The 23,361-nt window shown below is 43.8% G+C and overlaps 1 long non-coding RNA gene across 3 annotated transcripts in view; it reads left to right on the plus strand.

Annotated features, from left to right (window-relative positions):
• Positions 1-22,967, plus strand: part of LOC119802565 — a 46,601-nt gene extending 23,634 nt beyond the window's left edge. Inside the window, exons 3-9 of one of the 3 annotated variants that reach the window (XR_005283467.1) lie at positions 333-453; positions 1,471-1,619; positions 2,420-2,552; positions 11,745-11,868; positions 13,632-16,571; positions 16,689-16,829; positions 22,478-22,967. This is a non-coding gene — a long non-coding RNA (uncharacterized LOC119802565). Of the gene's footprint in view, positions 1-332; positions 454-1,470; positions 1,620-2,419; positions 2,553-11,744; positions 11,869-13,631; positions 16,830-22,477 lie in introns of all 3 variants that reach the window. The other 2 variants (XR_005283465.1, XR_005283466.1) reach the window with 2 other exon arrangements.
• The last annotated feature ends 394 nt before the right edge of the window (positions 22,968-23,361 follow it).

Consider the following 23,361-nt stretch of genomic DNA (forward strand, 5'->3'; position numbering starts at 1 on the left):
TTTACCAATTTCAACAATGTCAGAGCCTCTGACATTCACAATTAGCTCCCAAATTAACTTAGAAATGATAGTAAGCACTCAGCTAAATGATAGGGTGGCCACTGGGGACCAGACCAATTTCCTAGAATAAGGTTAGGACCAAGTTGCCGTGGAGCGGTGCTAAGGTGGATCCTGCCGACGTGCCTGTTCTGATGGCAGCAGGGATTCCGTGTGACATTAGAGATAACATCTATAGCTAGATAGCATCTATAGTTCTACATGGTTAGTTGGCATGCTGATATTCCCTTACCTGGAGGACAATCTTTAAGTAACGCTTTTGTTTGGATTTAAAGGTTCTATAACAGAATGAAGAAGGTGGGGACACTTACCTGTGGGCTGAGGCTCGGAGGACATTGTTCAGGTTCCCGCTGAAGCCAGAGTTCTGGAGATAGACGGCTGGTCAAGGAAATGAAGGTAGATTTTGTGAATTGCAGATTCCAAGCAGGTGACATACCTGCATGAAGGCCTGGACCACGGCCACTAGGGAGACAGAGGGGAAGGTTTACTGTCCTGCAGTCCCCATTCTTACAATGGCTTGGGTTTTGAAGGCTTTGATTGTATGTGGGAGCAGAAGTCACACTGGGTTGGATTCTATCCTCAGAGCCATCAGAGTTGCTTTTCCCTAGGAGAAAAGTTCCAGTATTTAAGAATAACAGACACACCCCTCACCCCACTATTTAAGTTTCACTGGGTCCACTCCCTAACTCCCCAAGAGCTAGACCTCCGCCTTCCCTGAGTTGCCAGGGTACCTTAAGAGGGCTCGTGAAAAAGACAAAATACTCAAGAACTTCCGTGACTGTCACAGACAGTGTCCCATTACTGGCTTTAAACAGAGCCTCTCATGGGGAAGAACCCCCGCATCCTGGAGTCAGATGCCAATCAACTTGAGCATGTACAGGGGATTTAATGCTTTTAAGAGTGTTTCATGTTTATCCCCATTAAATTTCGGTTTGCTTTGGCCTTTTGAGGGCTTCTAGAATCTATCACTCTCATCTTTTGCTGCTTTGCAGACTGACTAACACTAATTTCCCCCCATAGTTTTGCTCAATTACTGAACTAAATTTGGAGCCTATCAGGGTTTCTGGCATTTCCAGTGCTTTTATGGTAAAAAAAAAAAAAAATAAGTACACATTGATTCTGTTTGCTCTTAAGTGGTGCTTAACAGAGTATTTTCCAAAGTGAGATTTGCTTGGATCTAAATCCTGGCCTTGCCAATACACCATGCATGTGAGCATTTTACTTTATGTGACTCAGTTTCTTCATTTGTTAAATGGAGATACTGGTAGAAGTAGTGTCTACAGTTATTTTAATAATGAATTGACACACACGAAGCACGTACATTAGAACCTGGGACATGATGTGCATTATTTATTTATATTTATTTAAATATTTATTTATTATGTATACAATATTCTGTCTGTATGTCTGCAGGCCAGAAGAGGGCACCAGACCTCATTACAGATGGTTGTGAGCCACCATGTGGTTGCTGGGAATTGAACTCAGGACCTTTGGAAGAGCAGGCAGTGCTCTTAACCACTGAGCCATCTCTCCAGCCCCAATGTGCATTATTTATCATAAGGGTAAGATGAATTGAGACTGGATCCTAAGAGTGAGGTCACCGTCTTGTTTACAGCTATCTTCTGAAAGCTGCAGAAATGTATTTGCTGTCAATATGCTGAGCTTTTGAACAAATAATTTCCATAATGTTAGCAGCAGGTAATCTACTCAGCTCAGTAGTTTCTAACGCTAACAGACATTCAATGTGCTAATAAACAAACAAATACACCAACCAACCAATCAATCAATGAATCAATCATTCTTGGGCCAGAGAGACAACTCAGCAGGTAATGGTGTTTACTGCCAGCTCAGCTTGGGACCAACATGGTACAAGGAGAGAACAGACTCCCATGGGTTATTTTTGGATGTCCACACATACACTATGGCTCATGTGCAAGGACACACACACACGCGAAAGAAAATTTTAAAAAGTTATAACAAAGAGTTAATCTTGGCCATGGAAAGAGCAGTGTATATACTGAATATTGGGCCACCTCCATGGTAATTTTTTTTTTCCTGTGAGATAGCACCAGTAGGGCCTCTACTAGCTAGACAAGTGCTCTATCGTTGAGCTATGTTCCCAGCCCCAAACCGAGGATCTTCATCAAGGCTACAATATTGTGTTTCTGTTCGGCTAATGAAACCAGAAAAGTCCTGCTTGCAAGTCCAGTCTGAATTCAGAGAGGGAGAAACGCATTCCGCTCAGTCTGTGCCTGGAGCGGGCTGAACAAAAATGCTAGGTCCTTTTAACATGAAAAAGACCTGAACGAGAACGCCAGTCTTTTGCAGATCTTCATTTTGCTTAAATGTTGTACATTTCTAGGCCATAGGAAGACTCACTTTAAAAAAAAAAATTCTTGGAAGAAAACTTCAAAGTGCCATCTACCACGTGGGCGGCTCTGCTCTGTCCTCTCCATAAACACCACCAGCCAAGCGGCGACACGGGGAGTTCCTGAGTAAGTCCAGGGCAGTACAATGCTCCCCTTGCATCACCGCTGCAAGCTAAATCAAGTTCTCTTCCCAGGCGGATCTCGTTGAATTCCCGTCCTTGCTAATTTAGGAACAGGTTGGGTATTTCTCCATTAATACAGCGGAGCTCAAAGAATGAATCCCCCTTGTATGTGTTTAGTAGGCCCCCCCCCCCACCCTCCTCCACGTTCTCACCTGCTGCGCGGACTGGGAGGAGCTTTGCTGTGGAAGCGGAGGCCACAGGGAACACGATACACAGTTGTGTGTGGAACGCGCTAATACTTTTGACAGCAGCCACCTGAAAGGGGCGTAGCAAGTCATTTAAACATTTGTACACAGACTGCCCTATTCATTACACTCACCCATATCATACCCATAATCTCCGAGGGCAGAGATGCTATTACACTCGGCAGGCCAAGATCTGCGCTTACACACACCCAGCTCCCACCGACTTGGCCGTGGAGGGGCTTCAGTGGGAGCTTTCGGCAGAATTCATTCAGTCGCCACCACAGCAGGCCCAGCTAAACAGAGAGACCTGGCCGCGAGTTAAAAAGGCTGAAGGAGAACCAAAAAAGCGGCCGGTTTTCATAAACAACCTTCTCCCTGGAGCGTTAAGAACTGTAGTTGGATATTCACCACCCTCTTAATCCTTGTCCCGCCACCTGTGGACCCCAGGCCTCGACCGGAAACAGCTGAAACAGTCACATTTTTTAAAAAACGCTGGGTTCTTGACTCTAAAAAGGACAATGGGTTTATTTGAAAAAAAAAAAAAAACAAATGAAATGAATAATCCAACACAGAACCATAAGCTTTTTGCATAGTTCCCGGTAGGAAAGTTCTGCTTGATCATTGCTTAGGGAAACCGGCACAAGCAACTCCAGGCGAGCTCTCTTCACAGATGCAACCATGTATTTCTTTCTTCTTTTTTTCCCCTGTGGGTCAGGTTTATTTTTTTAAATAAACAGATTTTTAAGACAGTCACACATTGATTTTCACAAAGCGGCTAATGTGAAACATTTGCCACAGTTATCACAGGTAATCAATAGGGCTGTACTTTAGTACCCGGGACTCCATCACTGATAGAAATCATCTGGACTCGTACACCACACTCCGGTGGCAAGTCAAACTATTTTCAAGAGGCTGCAGAGATGCCTGAGAGGTTAGAGTACCCGCTGCTCTTGCAGAGGACCTAGGTTTGATTCCCAGCACCCACGTGGCAGCTCACAACCATCTTCCAGGGGTTCCAATGCCCTTTCCTGACCTCCGTGGGCACTGCACATACATAGCACATATACATTTATCCCACACACATACAAATAAAATAGAAATAAATCTTTAAAGCCTTACCTCAAAATGAAAAGAGTTATCAAATATGCTATTATATTTTGGTATTAGATATACAAATAAGAAGCAGATATACTTCATCACAGTTGTCTGAAATTTTGACAAAGGTGCTTTACATTTCTAAATCTTAAAGATGTTATCTGTTTGTCTAAAACCAAAGTCATATGCATTTTACTTTGCATGTTGACAAGATTGTACTGAGAAGGGCCCATAAAGTTCAATGGAATCCTCCAGGGCTCTGTGAGACTAGGAAGTTAAGCTTCTCCACTTAGAATATACGGTTTCCATGTACACATTCATAGGCTATTTTATTTCATAGCCCCGACCAATGGTTGATTTAGGATGCTGGTTCTACGGGTAATGGTATGTCTGAAAAGACTGGGGGTGGACACTGTCGCTGTTGTCAACAAAATTGGCTGCACTGTTCATCCTTTAGTTGGTCGGTTAACAGCCATGCAGACATGCATTTCTTTTAAAGATGAAAGTAATCACTCAAATTAGTGTGCTTGCAGAGGGCACGTTCAGTGTGATTCTCTCTCTCTCTCTCTCTCTCTCTCTCTCTCTGTGTGTGTGTGTGTGTGTGTGTGTGTGTGAGAGAGAGAGAGAGAGAGAGAGAGACAGACAGAGAGAGACAGAGAGACAGAGAGATTGGTGATCGTAATGTGGCCATTTCTATTTGTATAATAAAGTCAGCAGGAATAGAACCCACGGGCCAGCATGATGGCTCAGCAAGTAAAGTCGCCAAACCTAATGACAGGATTTCAATCCCCAGGATCCACAAACCGGAAATAGAGAACTGACTTCTCCACATTGTCCTTTAGCCTTCCCGTGCATGTGCTTGACATGAGTGCCCCTCACAACCCACACTCACAAGCTAAATAAATAAAATGAATAAAATGTACTTAATACTTTTTTAAAAAGAAAGAGCAGGTTTACTCTGACCATCAATTCAGGAGATCACCCTCTAAATGAGAGGTAAAGTTGATGAACGTATATCCACATTTTTAAGACTATCCATGCAATGCTAACGACGCCAAGTTCACAAGTGATGCTAAGTTTGTTAATTATATCTTATCCACCAAGCAGAAAAATATTAAAGAAATCTGTACTCCACTTCTCACCTCACATCCATACATGTTTACTTAGACTCTCAAATTCTGCCTGACTTTTTGTGCATCTAGCCTAAGAGAAATCCTTGAGAAAAACAAGGTACCCCCCCCTGCTTTTTGTTCATATTTTGCCCCTATTTTTGATGTCCCTTCATTCTCCCTGGCTTGTGATATCACAGGAATGTACTAGCTGCAGCAAATTGATTTAGGACATCAAGCCTTTTCTTAAAAATTAAATTCTCCCTGAAAGCATAGCAGGACAAGCAGCATCCCAAAAGCATAATGGGGAAAAATGCCAAAGGTTGAGCTAAAATAAAAAAGGCCGAATGCTTTATGTCAGGGAGGAGGGGAAAGGGATCAGACAAGAGAAACGAAAGGAAAAGCGGGACAGCAAGGGAAGCATGGCGGACAGGAGGGACCAAAATTAGAACAAGAGGCACTGTTTATTAATAACCTTACTGACCCACAGGCCCCTGACACAAAATACATTAAGGATTCTTGGGACACTCTGGCCCGTCAGTCACAGGAGGAGCCAATAAAATAGTGCTGGAGTCTGCAAACATTCTAATAAGAGATGAGGAAGGACAAGGTAATCAGAGTAAGGAGTGGCATAGAGTCGGAACATTTAAACACCTTGTGGTCCATGGTCCCCTTTCTTCCTATTCTGCACCCTATCCAGAATGTTACCTACTATTGATAACTGCAGACAAGCCAGGAGGAGAAAGTACTATGCTCTGGGTTGCTTGAAGATATGCAACTAGGGAAGGATATTTAGAAATGATACACACCATGATGAAATAACCCCAAGTCACCTCTGATTCTGCCTCTTTGGTGTATTTATAGCTAACACGTTGGTATATACAGCCTGACCTTCTTCCATCTGCTTTTTTCTTTCTTTTTACTTTTTCTTAAGACCAGGTCACATAAGCCAGGATGGCCTTGAACTCACTATATAGCTGGGAGTGACCTTGAACTTCCCAATCCTCCAACCTCCACTTCCCAAATGCTAGGAGTATCAGTGTGCGCCACCAACATCTAGTTTCCTTTTTGTAAAAGTAAATTTGAATGTTTTTAAAACATAAGATCATTGCGGCTCTACTAAATAGTCCATTGATCTATAAATGCTTTTTTCTTTTTGTAAGCTGTAATAAATATTTGTCCCTATTGTTAAGATGATTTTAAACATGTTTTATGCTGCTATTATATCCTTCCAGGTAGGTCCTGGAATTCTTTGGGCATATGGTATTTGACTGGTGATAGGACTTATGGATGTTAGGAAAGCACTCTGTCACTACATCCCACCCCTATCATGCCATTTGTAATTGTGGCTTTTGTAAAATTTTGTGTCTCCAGTTTTTTCGGGATACATTGTTGCAAGTGAGACTCTTGGGTGAAAGTTTATCTTCCTTCCTTCCTTCCTTCCTTCCTTCCTTCCTTCCTTCCTTCCTTCCTTCCTTCCTTCTTCTCTCCCTCCCTCCCTCCCTTCCTCCCTCCCTCCGTTTCCTTCTTCCTTTCTTAATATTTGCAGAGTTGCCCTCTGGAGTCGTATACCATCTTATCATTTCAGAGTTAACAGGGATGCAGAAACCTCCAGGTAGTGGTGGTAGCCCAGGCTGGCTTGAAATCCGTAGGTAGCTGAGGCTGGCCTTGAGCTTTCAGCACCCCTCCTCCATCAGCATTTCATTGCTAGAGTTAAAATTGTGGACTGCCACGCCCAGCATTCTTTATATTTCTTGGTTATCTGCCTTGTTTTATATGCATGTAGTGATTTCCATGCTCTAACACATTTTTATTTACTTAACTTTTGCCTGTCAATTCTATGGAGTCATTTGCTGATTTTTAAACTACACATTTTAAAAGATGCAATATTGCATTTATTATTAATATCTGACATTAATATGTAATCTCAGTGCTCAGACGGCTGAGGTAGGAAGATTGCTCAGGGTTCAAGACCAGCCTGGCAGACAGTCAGCTCCAGGTCTAACCAATGGATCATTTCAACCATTCAATCTTAAATTTATTAACCCCTTCACTGTCCATTATTAGGGACACTCTGTTCTGTCTAAGTTTTTTAGCTGTTGACACATCTATGTGCATTTGTGAATGCAGATGTCAGCTGCTCTTCTTTCTTCTTTGCTGTTGGGGCTGACTAGACTCTGTAAGTGGCAGGGTGAGGTTGTGTGGACCTGCTTTTTCTTCTAGTGCTTTCATAATGGACCCCCTGTTTCTTTTTTTTTTTCCTTTTTTTTTTTTTTTTGTAACCTTGGAGATCATTTAAGTCTCTCAGTTCTCTGGAGTCTGTTTTGGTCCTTGCAGTGAAAATTGACTTAATAAAACTACTTCTCTATTCTGATCTAAGAGCTTTATGCTAGTGGCCTTCTTTCTGTGTCTCTGTATTTTATTTCTTTATCTTTTCATCTTCACTTTGCTCCAATCCCTCTCTTTTCATTATTTTAAGTATCTTCCCTATCTGGTAAACTCTCCCTCAATGAGCAGTTACTCTTACACCTTACTGAGCTCTCCAGGTGATGGGGGTGCTCTTCTTTATTCCCAGCACTTAGGAGGCAGAGGCAGGTGGACCTCTTGAGTTGGAGGTCAACCTGGTCTACAGAGCTGGTTCCAAGACAGCCAGGGCTATGCAGAGAAACCCTGTCTCAAAAAAACCAAAAACCAAAACCAAGCAACCAACCAAACAAACAAACAAAAAAGACATTCCTAAATTCAAAACATGAGAGGATACATTTGTATTAATTAATGTTGGGAATCTAAGGTTTCTAATTTTGAGTTACCTCATGCATTCTCATTTATCTTTTTATATGACCTTTTTTACATTTGGAGTCTTCTTCTTCTTCTTCTTCTTCTTCTTCTTCTTCTTCCTCTTCCTCTTCCTCTTCCTCTTCTTTTTTTCCTCTTCCTCTTCCTCTTCTTTTTTTCCTCTTCCTCTTCCTCTTCTTTTTCTCTTCTTCTTCCTTTTCCTCTCACTCTCCATATCCTTCTCCTTCTTCCTCTTCCTCTTTTTCTCCCTCTCCTTCCTCTTCCTCTTCCTCTTCTTCTCCTACAGTCTCACATTCAGTACTTTTCTGCATGTAATTTTTCTATGATATTTTCTTAATGTTTTCTGGAAAAAGTTATTTGTTTATACTTTTTTCTGTCATATTTGCAGTTTGACTGGTTTCTTACTCAAATAATTAGCTAATTTTGGTTCTTTGTGAGTTATCTAGACGGATGATATCATCACTCATAGACAACATTTTTTTCTGTGCCGCAGACTGCCTGAAAATGTAATTTCTATATTTTTTCTGTTTTAATTTAAGGCAAGAACCTCCACGTTATTTAAAGTATTACGCATTGGAAGTGTCTCTAAGATTTTGCTAGCAAGAATGCAGACCCCAACACATCATGCTTTTGGTCAGCTCTTGTGTTTGGATCCCCTCCTGCCCTCCGTTTAACTGTACATCTCCCTTTTTGAGCCTTCTGTTTGCTGGCTGTCACATCAGATGCCTCCTGGGCCATTTTTCCAAATATTGAATAAGTGTGACCCTTTTTTATGCTTGAACATTCTCTGTGTATGCAGACACCTCCTGCACATATCATTGATTCTTCTTTTCATGCCCAACTACCCATTGTTCCCTGGCAGTCGAGCTCCCCTTTAATTCTCAGACAGTAAAGATCTGAGCTGCCCTTGTTTTATTTTATGTGAAACCACCAGGCTATTTTCTGCCAACTGAAAAGTTAGTGTCTTGCATAAGATTTTTATATTTTTCACATTTTTAAGGAAATGCTAAACTATTTTCTCACATAGAAATTATCATTTCATTTGAATTTGCTGACTTTTTGCCAGTGGGAAGTAAAAATAACGCAGAGTTCTGCATATGCCATGCGAGAAGAATTGGTTCCGTGGGTTTAGCCTGGTTAAAACAATAAGTGAGAAGAGACTGAGGGAGAAAAGTAAAAGACTCCTACACCAACAATCTCTGATGAAGTTTGGGGTACCTGTGTTGGGGCAGACTGGCAGATGCCTCTGGAGTAGGCTAGGGCTAATGATGGTGTGGCCTTGAGCCTGTCATATTGTCACCCTCTGCCTGCATGTCTTCACCTCCAAATTGTGAGATAATGCCAGAATTAGCGACAACTCGCATTAAGCGTTTAGTTTGACACATGTCACCCAGCACACACTTAGTGAAGATACTGTTGCGACTATCAGATTGGACGGCAGTATGTGGATACTATGTAAGAAAACAAATGGAAACTACAGACCCTTCTCTCCCTAGAGCCAATCCCACATATATACTTAAGAGTTTTAGGACTTAGGCAACAGAAAGAGATGTAGTGGGGACGGACTTAAATTTCCGCCCAGCACAGGGGGAACTGTTAGTTTTCCTTCCCCTCTTCTGCCTATAGGTTTTCCTTGGACCTGACTTCTTGTCGCACACTGTTGGGGCAAGCCTTTTGCGTGCGGAGACCCTGCTTTTTCTCAGGAAATGTTGTATATTAAATCACTGTGCCCATGTGCCTGTCATTTAAGAAACTTGTCAAGACTCCTTAATCTCGCCAATTTGCTAGCCCAGGCAAACATCCCTCTAGTACGGAACTTGGATATTAAAGAGAAAGGATACTCACAACTTTCTTCTATCTTTCCCCACACAGATTGAAATCTGTATATTTTTTAAAACATGGCAGGAGGTAACCGCATTATTATTGTTTAAAATCAATTATCCTTTACTCATATGTATTTTACCTTGTTTATTTGATCTGTCCTCCTTTCCCACAGGGGTAGACTGGAGGCCCCCATTTGGTTTTTATTAGTGTAATCAGTTAATAGCTGTTGTATAATGCTTTACTTATTGTGTTAATTTTCTGTAGTTATGTCCAGAGGCAGCTTCCTGGAAGACCACATAACCCCTCCCCCCCCCCCCCCCCCCCCCGGACCAAAAAAAGCCTAACCTCTTCTTTAACGGGTTTGGTTACCACTTAGAGCTTCAGATCAGATTATTGAGCACCATTGGTCTACGAGGGTATTGAAAATACAGATAGACTGTAGCTAATATTCTAAATATATATCTGTGGTAAACCTGAATGCTCTAGTCGCATGACAGAGCTCAAAGGCAAACCCTAATGGCTGCAGTGACGTCAGTGCATCACATCAGCTCCTTGAAGTCACTCAGTCACAGGCACATGTGTCTTATTTCTGGGGCCCAGGACACCAGTGTCCACTGCTGTTAGAAGTTTTCATGGGAAAGTACCCTGCGTGAGTTTTGGTATTTACAGGGCTAGTCTTCAAATGTAAATGGAGCATCAAAGAAGACCATGGTGACAATGAACTTGTCTGAAGGATAGCTCAGGAAGTATTTGTCCTGTAAGCAGTAGATCGGACCTTCCCATCACTTGACTTCTGAATTAAATAAATCATCTCTGAAGTTAATGCCATGGGTTCTAGGTCTACCTGATGTGGGAGCTAGCTGGACTGACTCTCCCAATGACACTGAGCTCAAATGAGTACATCTGGCTGTGGTTGCTCTGCGGAGTGGTCCATGGAAAAGAACCCTTGGCAGGTGATGGGATCTGTATCAGATGCTACTTGCTCACTGTTCAGTCCCTGGAGATGGTTAGGCATTCACACAAAACAAGCTTTCACTAAGTCTTCAGAGTGGTCGAGCAGTCTTGATGTGATCTGCTGGGTTCTAAAACTGTCCCATGCTTTCTTTTTATTTTAGAACATTTGTGCGCACATAATGAGCTGCTTTGGGGTTGGGACTCAAGTCTAAAGGGGAGCTTTGTTTTCTGTATACTTTGCAATCAATATTTACTGCAGCTGCATTTTGTTTGTGACTTGTCACATAAAATCAAGCGTAGCATTTTCCACTTGTGGCATCATGACAGTGCTCAGAAAGGTTTGAGCTTTGGAGCTAAAGTGCAGACTTTAGATGTTGAGTTACAGTGATCTAACATGAAGTAAATCTGTGTTGAAGATAAAGCCGAAGTAAAGTTCTAATTAAAAAACCATGCTGATTACATATTTGTCAACTTGACACAAACTAGGGTCAATGTGTGAAGAATGAACTTCAGTTGGAAAAATGCTTCCATCGTATGGGCTTGTAGACAAGTCTGTAGAGCATTTTCTTGATTCATGATTGATGTGAGAGGGCCCAGCTCAACTGTCAGAGTTGGCAACTCTAGGCAAATGGTCCCGGGCTGTATAAAAATGGAAGCTGAGGGGCTGGAGAGGTGGTCTATCAGTTTAGTGAATTGTTGCTCTTGCAGAAGACCCAGGTTCAACTTCTGTCACTCATGTGGTGCCTTAGTCATCTGTAACTCCAGTCCCAGGGCAATCAGGGCACTCTCCTGACCTTCAGAAATAACAGACACATCCACGGTGTACATACATACCTGCAGGTAAAGCAGCAAGTCCGTAAACAGCACTTCTCAATGACCTCTCTTTCAATTCCTGCCTCTAGGTTCCTGCCCCGAGTTCCTGTTTAGATTTCTCTCAGTGATGGGTTGTATCTAGGACGTGAGGAACAAATGAAAGTTTTCATTCCCAGGTTGCTTTTAGTCATGGTGTTTTTATCACAACCACAGAAAGCAAACCAAGATAAGCACCGTTGTAAGTAATGTCTACAAGAGCAAAAGAGGGACCAGGTACTGCAAACCACAGGGAAGAACTGTAGACCTTGGCAAGTTAGTCCTCTCTCAATCTCTTTTTTTTTCTTCTTTATTCACATGAAGGCCCTGGAGAAGATCTGCCAAAGAAACTTACTTCTAAGGAAGCCAGTGATCTCATGAAAATGATCAGCAGTATAAATCAAGTCAACAGATTCAGATGCTCTACAGTCTCCAGCGTCCAGAGCAGGTAGAGTAGATAACTGAGGTCTGAATGAACGTCCCTGGGGGGGGAGGGGAAGTTCTCAAGTTTGCTATGGGGATGGGTAGCAGGAAGAGGAAGGATGAGGAGATAACGTGCCAAGGCATGGCTGGAATGTTATGTGAGGAGGGAAATAAGACCTTCGGCCATTGACTATTGTTAAGGGAGACAATGAATGAAAGTTTGTGTTCAGCTCTGCCCAGCAGAGCATGCCACCCACCATGGTCCTTTCCAACTTCTGTACATGGTGGTGATGTTTGAGAGCTTTGCCTTTAGGTAATACCCTCAGATGAGGTAAAGAAAGATTTGTAAGGGAGAAAAGGGAGCACATATGAAACGAAAAGGAAGTCCTTTCGAATATTCCAAGGAAGAGTTTGAGAAGTTCAACGAGAGGGAATCTTAACTGTGATATATTTTCTTTCAAGGAGCAATTTTGGATACATTACTTCAAGTGCTAAGCTACAAACTCAGTGGCTAGACCCTGAATGCTTGCGTTTGTGTCTTGGGGCTTCTCTTCCTTCAATGAAAAAAATTATTAAGATGATTTTCCAGGTAGTCAGTGGTGGTGCATGCCTTTAATCCCAACACTTGGGGGGCAGAGGCAGGCGGATCTCTGTGAGTTCGAGGCCAGCCTGGTTTACAAGAGCTAGTTTCAGGACAGGCACCAAAGCTACAGAGAAACCTTGTCTAAAAAATGATTTTCTAGAAAGATGAATGGGTACAGCATTGGCTGGCCAGCTCTCATAAAAACTATTGCAGCAGAGAATCACTGAGATTAAGAACTAGGCTTAAAACATGGGGACACCTAGTAATATCAGTACCCAATTAAGAAATCTGTAGCATTGATTTGATGAAGAATAGCTATCATGGTGCGACTGGAATTTTCCTTTCCAATCGTTGCTGGAGACGTTAATGGAAGGGTGTCCTACACAGACTTTGAAGTCACAGGACCAGTTCTCAAATTAAAATGGAGTTTCAAATCAGAGCATAGGAACAAACTAATTTATTTGAAGGGTAACAAAGGAGGTTCTTACTGAAAAATAAACGCGATAGAGTGGGCTTCCATGTTAGGTGGCACTTCTTTCTAATTTTTTGAATCCTGAAATTGTTCATAATTCATATAGATATGAATGCCAGCCCCTTGAAGGTGAAAAATGGGTTTCGTATTTTATTTTACATGCTCAATGTCTAACACCTGTTTCTTGGTGTGGAACAGATCCTTAACTGTTTTTTAAACAGCAGACTAAGTATACTTTGTTAGTGTGTGTGTGTGTGTGTGTGTGTGTGTGTGTGTGTGGTGTATGTGCACATGCGCGTGCTGGAGAAAAGGGCAAAGGAAAACACTGGACCCATGCTCTATCTCTTGAGACAGGGTCTCTCACTGAACATGGAGTTAGGCTGACAGTCATCAAGCCCTGTCCATTCCCTCTCTGTCCCCCACAGCCCTGGGGCTACAGGTCCTCAGGCTTGGGGAGCAAGTCTCATCCTTACTGAGCTCTTGCTCCAGCTTCAAGCTGTCAGTTTTTGATGGAGTTAGAACAAGGTGTGATGTCTTGCTATGCGTATCCTTCCAATAACTGGATGGTCTGGCCATTTGTGCACCAATAAGGAAGCCCTCCAGGGCCAGGGCCAGGCTGCGTCTGACCGATGTGAGGCTAATGCCGAGAAACAGAGAGGCTTTAACTTGACATCACACTGTGAATTTCTTGTTCTGTTCGAGCTGTGTAAAGGTGTGGCCCTGTGATTCACAGATAACTGTGATAACAATTGCCTGGGACACGGGAGTAGCTGCTCTCAGCAGACATCCCTTCTTCACTGGTTGACACCTTCAGGAACAGTGAAAGGTGAGCTAGGAATAATGGTGCATGCCTGTAACCGAAGCACGAGGAAGCCTGAGGCAGGAGGATTGGGAGATTGAGGACAGCCTAGGTTAATAGTTTGAGGCTAGTCTGGGCTATACAGTGAGAATCTGTCTTTAAAAAATGTTTTTATTCTAGGGGTTAAGGTCAGATCCCAGGTCCTAGAAACCCTAACAAACCAAGACCAACTATTTGTCCTCAATAGGCCGATTAGACAGACAATCAATTTGGTAGTGAAATGCATTCAAAGCAGATTTGCTCCTTGTCACACATTGAGCAAATGTGTGGAGAATAACAAAGAGATGATCTCCCTGACTCCATCTTTGAGGTCCTTCCTGCCATGAGGTTTAGGCTTAGATAGAAGGCAGAAAGTGTGCTTGACCGGTTCTGGACAAGATGTGGCTCTGCCCGTGATCATCACTTTGGCTCCAGGTTCTCCTATAAGGAGGTCTACAAAACAGTCCAAAACACGTGAAACCTCTTAGGGGGAGACACTCCTTGTCTGCGTGACACCATGCTCCTAGCCTGCATGAGACTCCTGGAGAAGTTTCAGTTATTTGGGATGCATTGTCTCAAGAACGTGATAGCCAGAGAAGTGGCAAGGGTGTGCTTAGCTTGCCTTCATCATAGCCCCTCCATTAGGTCACAGGCTGCATTGATGCTTGGGGACATATTTCCTTGTTCGTGGCTCCAGGCTGACATTAGGTTCTTACTTACCTGCCTCATCTATGGGACCACACTGTGCTACTGTTTGAATCTGGAGTGTCCTCCAAAGGCCCGTGTTGTAGAGGGCTTGTCCTTCAGCTGATGTAGTTTTCACGATGTCGTGGGGCAGGTAAGAGGTGGAATGTACCAGAAGGAAGTTAGGTCATTTAGAGGCTTGCCTTGGAAGGGGATACTCGGACCCCGTATTTCTTGTGTTTTGAGGTGCCATATGTGTTTTTCCTCTGCCACGTCTTCCCACCATGATGTTCTCTGGCATCAAAAGCCCAGAACAACAAGATTCCTCCTGATGGACAGAAGCCACTGTCACTGTAAGCCAGAAGAAAACAGTCTTTCTCCAAAGCTAATTTTCTCAATATTTAAAATATTCACTTATTAATTTTTTAGAGTGGGAAAACAGCGAGTAATGGGGGCCCTCAGGGTTAGAAGACAAGGTCGGGTGTGTTCCGTTGACCTCAACAAGCTAAAAATCTAAACACGAGCTGAAGCATCTCTTCCAGCCCAGCATAAAGAGAAAGCACGGCCCTAGACGTGGAGGGAACGGAGTGTGCTCATTCCTCCGAGTTCCCTGTGGCTCCAGTGGGGATTGAGCAGGCTCCGAGCACTAAATAACCCTAATGATATCAGGTAGGGGCTCACCGGGGAGCTGTTTGAGAGTTTGTCAGAGCATATTAAAATACAATCCATCCCTATAATCCAAAATGGAACATCAGTCCATCTGCCTGAACATTCCTTTCTGATATTAAATTAGTCTGGTGGCTTTTCAAAATTCCATCATCTACTCAGGCCCCCTTCTTTAGTGACTAACACTGCGGTGGGAATGGAGAGAAAAATCAGAATAGTGCACACTGGTGGAAGTTTCCTAATTGAAGTCATTATTGCTTCAGATGCCATTGCTTTAATCAGCAGAATCATAAATCAATGCTCCTCACATGTGAAGGTTGAAAAATAAAGTGATGTCAAACAAATTGGTCCTCTTAAAAGGCATGATGCAATTGGAAACCACTGGAAATGGGTGGAAAAAGTGCCTTCTGAAGGGAAACATCGCTCTGCCATTTTATCTCCCACTTAATTAAAAAAATATATTACCTGGTCCTTTCTTAGAAATTACATATTGGAGGTCTATAATGGCCGAGCCTCTAACCCATTAAAAAAAATTTACTCCCAGGAACAGTTAATATTTGACGTCTAATTGCTTTTACTTGTTGGAGAAGAAAAGATGTATCTTTCCTTCCTTTCTTGATGGACTTTTTCAAAAATCGCCTTGTGAGCTATGAAGATGGAGAGGAGAAATCGATCTCAAGAAAGGCACAGTACAGATAAATATGTAAATGCATACACATATAGACAGACATAGCTTCTCTTGTGAGAGGACCTTGGGTTTCTCTCTGCACAACTGTGGTAGGTAGGTAGGTGCTGCCATCTCTAGTTAATGGATCGGGTACAGAGGGCTAGAGAGACTGGCACTTGCACAGGGTTGGTTACCTGGGTAGCAAATCCTGGGCATCCTTTTTCCTCCCACCATGACCAAGTTCAATGCGTCCAGACATACTTTTTGGTAGGTGTAAAGAGATCAGTGGAGCCAGGACAGAATGCCATGCCAGAGCAGCTAATTCTCACAAGCTCTTAGCCAGCCTCCTGATTCTGGAACTTTACCACGTCATCTACAAAAACCTAATTAGGACTTAGGACTTTTCTGCAAGTCCTTCATGGTGATGGACCTAAAGGAGCAACCGAATGAACTGTCACCCATATCAACCTAGAAGAGCTTCTAATGAGAGTTGTCCGTCCATGAGCAGGAAGGCTGGGCTTCATTTAGAACAACGCCTTGCACCAACTCTGTGTGAGCATTCAAGCCTCACGGTAGCGGGGCAGTGGTGGACAGAGGAGAGAGAAACCATTTATTTGATTTTCAGATGTCGGAAGATTTCTACTTCTGCATGCTCTAGCTTTCTTCCTTTTCCAGGCAATAAATTCAGCACCAAAGACCAAAGTGCTTTTGCTTTCTCTTCTTTCTTTGACACCTTCCCGCAAAGCCAGGTATTACTGACCGCCCTTGAAAAGCTGAACGGAGCAACCGCTTCTCCTGATTATCCCTTCGGAGCTCAGGTGATAGGCCTCATCGGGTTTCACCCTCTGCGGCTTGTGGTCACATAAGGGCTGTGCCTCTTACACCTCCCAGGAAAATATTTGTGTGTTGGTCTCACCAGGTTCCATTTCTCCTAGGACTGGCGCTGCTTGCTCCACCTTCAGCGCTGTTGGCTAACAGTGGACTTAACGGACTTACCAGGGGAAGACTGCTCTTCTGATTGGAGGCTAGGAGGCTGCCCTTCCCTTCTCTGACGTCATGCTGCCAGAATGGATAAGGTTAGCAACTTTATGGAAAGGGGGAAGGAGGGAGGGAGATGGAAAGAAACAAAGAGATGGGGAGAGGGAGGGGGAGGGAGGGAGGAGGAGACAAGGGGGAGGATAGAATTCCCTTCAGCCAGAGGCCAGGGAAAGCGGCTGTCAGGTTTTCTCTTCTATACTCTCCTTCTATAGCTGCAGCGATCTCTCTACCCCTCCCATCCCCAGCCCTGGGCAAGGATTACAGGCTGCAAAAGCCATACCTGGGATCCGAACTGAGAACCTCCTGCTTGCTCAGCTGGCATTCTTCCGCACTGAGCCAACCTCGCCGCAACTCCCAAGCCGTTTCTGAGAGGGGTGTTGTGAGACAGCTCCAGGAAGGAACATGGCTTAGGGTGTGAGAAGGGAAATCTGAGCCATGTCCATGCTTGTGGCCACAGATAGAAAACACACAAAAGCCAACATGCACTTAAAAAAAAAATAGATGTTTTTCCTTTCTTCTTCCTTTGTTCTCTGACATTTTCTTATCCCTCCTCCTACTTATTAATTTTAATTTTCACTGCTTACTGAAGAGTAGTGATGGGGGATGTGCCATATTGCTTTTGTAGGGACCATTAGCAAAACCCAAGAACGGCACTAACAAACAAATACATCCCTTCCTCCTCTCTGTCTCTCTCTCTCTCTCTCTCTCTCTCTCTCTCTCTCTCTCTCTCTCTCTCTCTCTTTCTCTCTCTCTCTCTCTCCAGGGTTGCTACTGTCTTAGTCTGACCTCAAACAGTATGTAGCCAAGGACTACCTAACCTTTGGATTCTTACGCCTCCACCACTGAGTACCAGGATTGCACGAGCATACTGCCGTGCTTGATCTACGCAAGGGTGGCGAATAAACCCAGGAGTTCACGCGTGCTGAGACAAGCAATTCGTAAACTTGAACTACACCTCCAGCCCTTGAATCTTTAAAAAATGGTTTTGAGGCTGCCTATGATCTTATAACAGTAAGATTATGTAATAATCCCATGAAAAAGTAAACAGGAAAGCTCATATCCAGGGAAAACAAGCCAACTTGTAAGGGCTTATCTGTAACTAATTAACAAAATGTCCAGCAGCTATGAGCAGCAAGGCTTCAGTGTTTAAAGCCTTTCCTCTGGGTGAGATGTAGGCACTATGTGAACGCTCTTCAGCTTGCAGAATCTAATTGATAATCTGCCAGTTAAAGAGAGGCCCAAAGAAACAAGTCTTACATGGCAGGTCCGAAGGTCTCCATAAAGACAGCATCTAGATCCATTTGAGACTTTTCTTTTGGACGGGGGCCTAGAACAGTGGTTTTTAAAACGGACTCTGTGTGAGAACATATCTGAAAGCATGAATGGAATTTGTGGCCCCGTTCCCCAGAGAAACACATACATCAACAACATCTTTGGTGTATATATTTACTTTAAGATTCATTGATGGTTTGGGGGTTTTCAGTTGAAATTCCCTTTCAGTTTTGCCAGCAGCGAGTTTCTGGTGTGTGTGTGTGTGTGTGAGAGAGAGAGAGAGAGAGAGAGAGAGAGAGAGAGAGAGAGAGACAGAGACAGAGACAGAGACAGAGACAGAGTTTAGTGGGGCCCTTTTCCTAATGCTTTAAGCATAGACAGTTTCAACAGAATGCATTTTACTCTTTGAAGACTTAAGGCTGTAAAGGAATGATAATAAATGATACAGTTTCAGTATTTTTAAATACAGCATGCTTTTAAACTTTATGCCCTATTTATTTATGTGTCACACTCCCCCACACATGCACACACAGACACACACACACACACACACACATACATATGTGCTATAGTGTCATGTGGTAGTCAAAGGACAACTTTCAGGAGTCACTTCAATCCCGTGGGTCCACGGGGTCAAACTCAGATCATCAGGCCTTGCGGCAAACACCTGTACCTGACGAGCTACCTCTCTGGCCCTTCAGTATTTTGTTTAGTACAGTACCGTGTTTAGGTGGACCCTTGGATTCTGATGCATTGTGAAATCCTGCCGTCAGGTTTCCCTAGGAGAGTGACAGAACACACAGCACCCGGTGCTGACCATCAGAGGTTGCGCCTGGCGGCAGAACTGAGGACTGACAGGCAAACGTTTGTCAGGGTGAGTGCACGGTATTAAGACTTGCTCTTCTTGGCACACCTACAGAAAAGTAGCCTTGCTCAGTGCCTGTGTCGTAGGTGTACGTGTGTAAGGCATACAAGTTTTAAATGCCACAAAAATGGCGTGGGTGCCCACGGGTGAGGCTGCCTGAGGGTTCTGAGGCACAAGGTTTTGGAAGCGTGCTGCCAGTCTCCTGGCTTTCTTCTCCATGCCGCTAATGAGATTATAGCCACCCCATGACTTCATCTCATGAAATAGTTTCATCATCTGGAAGACGGAAATTATTTTTACTATTTCCACTTTCTGAAATTGAAAAGAAAAAAAACCCAACAACTCAGGTGCAGATCCCTAAAGACTCCGAGTGCTCTTTCTATGTCATGTTTAGAGGTCACTGGGATGTCGTAGTCTACCCCAGAACCCTCCCCCTCAGCAGGGCTCTCTGCCTCTATTACAGAAGACGGCAAAAAATATGAGCATTCATGCCTCTGGTCAATTACCCAATGCTGCACCAACAGGGGAAATTCCTTCCCCACTTCAGCTGGTGCACAGTTATGCCCTGGAGCCCAGGACGGACATGCCTTGTAACTTTTTAACCTAGTTAGTGTAACTGCCAATATTATTCCCGTTCATATAAACGTCTAATCCTTTCTTGACTCTTGCTATACTATTCTCCTCAATGATATCCTGCGGCAGTGCATTATACGCTGCTTTAAAAATATTTCCTTCACTCGTTTTAAATTTGTTGCCTTTTAACATCGCAACGTGGCCGGAGCTCTTGCCTTAAGTGGTACAAGACAAAGACAAAGCTTTAGTTCTCCCCAGAACTTTCATAATTATTATCAAAACCTTTCTCCTCTCACGATTTTCTTTTTTCCCCCCACTTATAATAGTAAGTTAGGTGATTTGACTAAGTGGTTTTATGCTACTCGGGACACATAGCAGGCACTGGCCCAAAAGCTTTCCTTGATACTCAATGTGATTTATTAGATAAATATTTACCCAGTACCTATTTGTGTAGGAACTGTTTCAATTTTGGAGAGCAGCTTGGAATAAGAGTAGGCCATTGTTATGAAGGCCCTGATTTTTCTCAAAAGGGAACGAACAGTAAAATAGGGGGAAGCTTATACGATGCATTTTCGGGGTAAAAGAACTATCCACCCTTCACATCCCCTCAACCAGACCCTATTTCTTGCTGTTTCTTTCTCTAAAATCTGTAACACTATAATTATTTACAGAGCATTTACATTGTATTAAGTATCACAACTGATCTACAAATGATTAACGTTCATGCCAGCATATGCATAAATTATATCGCGGTCCTCACCGTGCAGTAGAAGGGACTTGAGCATCATGAGATCACACGGTACCTGGGTGAAGAAAGTGTTTTTCTGAAAAAGGGGGTAGCTGGGCGCAGCCACCTGTGACTCATTTGTGTGGCATCTCATGAAGAGGAGTTAGTGCCCAGAAGTAGCTGTGGCTCTGTCTTTATTATTCGTTGAGTATGTGTATGAATCAAGGGTAAGAAAGGTCATCTTAGTGACAAAGATCTCCTAGGGAGTGACTCACTAGACCTGGGAAGAACAATTCTCCAATGCCGGTGTTGGGGTAGACGAAGTAGGGGATTTAGCCAGTGAGAGTCCAGTGATACCTGGTGGTGCTTTGTCTAAGCAGCAGGATGACCTTGGGCAGGTCACCTGACTGCTCTCACCCAAAGCATTCTGCATCAAAATAGGAAGAACGTTTTCTCCTTTCTTGGGAATTTGAGTATTTAGGTGCTATTATCAGGAAGTCCTTAATATACTGCCAAATGGTACGAATGCTGTACAACTTTGGTTTTTTGCTTTTTTGTTTTTTTAATTTTAGATTTTGTTTCTTGATACTGTCTTGTGCGGTCCATACTGGCCTCAGATTCGCTAAATAGCAGGGGATGACCTTGAACTTCTGATCCCCGTGAATCTGCTTCTTAGGTACTGGGATTATAGGTGTGTACTACCACGTTTATTTATGCAGTGATGGGGCTTGAACCCAGGACTTGGTGCCTTCTGGGCATCACATTCCCAACTTTTCCCAAATCAGCTATATCCTGTAACTCCAGGATCTGGTTATTGTCACAACTGGCGGTTCTTACACAGAATTGACCGCAGGCGTGTGCCATTAGCCACACCCACAGCAGTAGCAACTATGGGGTCTTTCGTTCTTCCTTTTCTCCCTTCCTTGTTTCCCCAGTTCCCTATTTTATTCCTGCCTCTACTGAAAATCCACCATCCTGGCCATGGCCTCCCTTAGAGCCGGGTGGACTCATCTTCCTGAGATCCTTTTCTACTTCCTAAGGCTTTCTTACTTGTTGATATAGCGGACTGAAGGGAGATTTCAAATAGGGATTGTTTACTGCTTAATCTTCCGGGGTCAAGTTATCCAAACTTATACATATAAAGGCAGAATCCTTGCCTGAATTTCCGAGCAAATACTTCCCTAGAAACCAGATTTGACCCAATTACCTGTTTTCAGTTTGCCTGCCACTGTAATCCAGTATGGGAGCACATCCATTTTCTTACGTAGCCTCTCGGATTATTTTTAATTGATCCTTACTATAACCCCCCCTACACACACACACACACACACACACACACACACCGAGGCAATTTGAAGTAGAGTCACGCGCATCCCTGCATAACCATGTATTTAAAAAGCATCTCAATAAATTATTAGGATTATTTACAAGCATGGTTCAAATTTACTGGCAAATGGCTTGGGCCTTGGTTTTAGGATGTAGCTGCCGGCCAGGCTCCTTCTGGGTGAAAATCTGAAATAGGAGACGTTGCCTTTTGCTGTCCCTCACTGGCACTTCCTCTGCCTGGTTCCTGGTCTTTCAACACTTCCCTCCTTTCCTGGGCCCTGAATAACTCCGAGGGGCTGTCAAGCCCTTTGCACCTTCATGTGAGGACGTTTCATGGGTCCCTTCCCAGATCTGCCCCCCAACCAAGGTGAGGTGTGCAAAGAAATAAATCTTCAATGGTATAATTTTAGATGCTCTGGCAGCTAGAGAGGGCAGCTATTTCGGGCTGCAGGGCTTTCTCCTTGACCTGAAGTGACACAGTTTTGCCTGTTGCTAGAGTAGCCAGCCAACCCTGCAGAGCGTCTTTTTAGCATCATGGTTGCAGCCCCTGAGGTGGCTGCTTCGTTCCTCTGCCGAGGTCTGTGTGCATCCAGAATTCTGTGTTCTTGTACGTGAGTCCATTGGCAGGGGCCACGGAGGTTTATGGGAGCGCAACACTCTAGCGCACCTTCTGGAGGAAGTACTGATGGCGCAGACTCCCCTCCATGCAGAAGATGGAGGAAAACTGACTGTCCAGTTTCTGGGTGTCCTTTAGCCTCTCCAGCCTTTATCAGCAGCTTGGCCGCCATTGTGTGAGTCACTCCCCCTCAGAGCCAGGCAGGTCTCCAGACCACAGTGTCTGTGCCTTGCCACCTACGCTGCCTGGCGGGGAGCTGTGTTTTCATGCCGGCTCTTCTGACCACCCTGCTTGCTCTCTTCCTCAGGCTCCTGATGCAGCTGCTATCTGTCGACCTCCTGGACTGCGCAAGGAAGGGAGTGGGAGCTCGACCGAAGGTGGCCAAAAATAACAGGGCCTTCCAGATGAGGCGCCCTCAGAGCCAAGAGCATCATGGGGTAGAGTATCTTTTTCCTAGTTTTATGGCCTAAAAAGTACACAGAAGATTCAAAGATATGACAGAGAGGAGGAATAAAGTGTGCAGAGAACAAGGAAATGTGATTAGCTATCATGTTTCTTTTTTTAAATTGAGTTTCTTTGTGCACACATATACACAAGAAACACAGGCCTTTTATACATGTATGAAGAGAGATCTAGATCTCTAGATGGATGGATGGATGGATAGATAGAAAGATTACAAATAGACAGAACAGAATACAACAGAAGACCAAAAGGGAGAGAAAAAAGATAAAGGTAATGTTGCCTTCCTTTGTTTGCCATTGAAATAAATTTAATAAATCTGCATTGAGAACCAAGGATGTCTGGTCCCATTACCTTTCTGCATAGTTCCTCATCTTAAAACTCACCACTGTAAAAACACAGCCATCACCGTGTCCTGATTGGTCACGGTTCTGAGCGTCAACGAAGATGAGCTGGGTGCTCTCAGGGCTTTTGTGAGCTTGAGGCTGGGAGGTAGCAGAGGCTGGTTTTTATAAGGCTTATTGTTGCATTTCCGGAGCTTGATGCTGCAGCCATTGCTGCATCCTCAGATGGGGCTGTCTGGGGGTGCGGGGATGTCTAAGCGAGGTCATTCCGTGCAGCCTGAGCCTCATCACCTTCTCCTCGTTAGGTTTCTTGCAGCTGATCAGTGCTCTAAAACTGGCAGTCCCAAGACACGCTAAAAAAACGCAATCATGCCTTTGGTGCAGCTGA

Source organism: Arvicola amphibius, chromosome 12 (assembly GCF_903992535.2).
Source record: "Arvicola amphibius chromosome 12, mArvAmp1.2, whole genome shotgun sequence".
NCBI classification, from domain to species: domain Eukaryota; kingdom Metazoa; phylum Chordata; class Mammalia; order Rodentia; family Cricetidae; genus Arvicola; species Arvicola amphibius.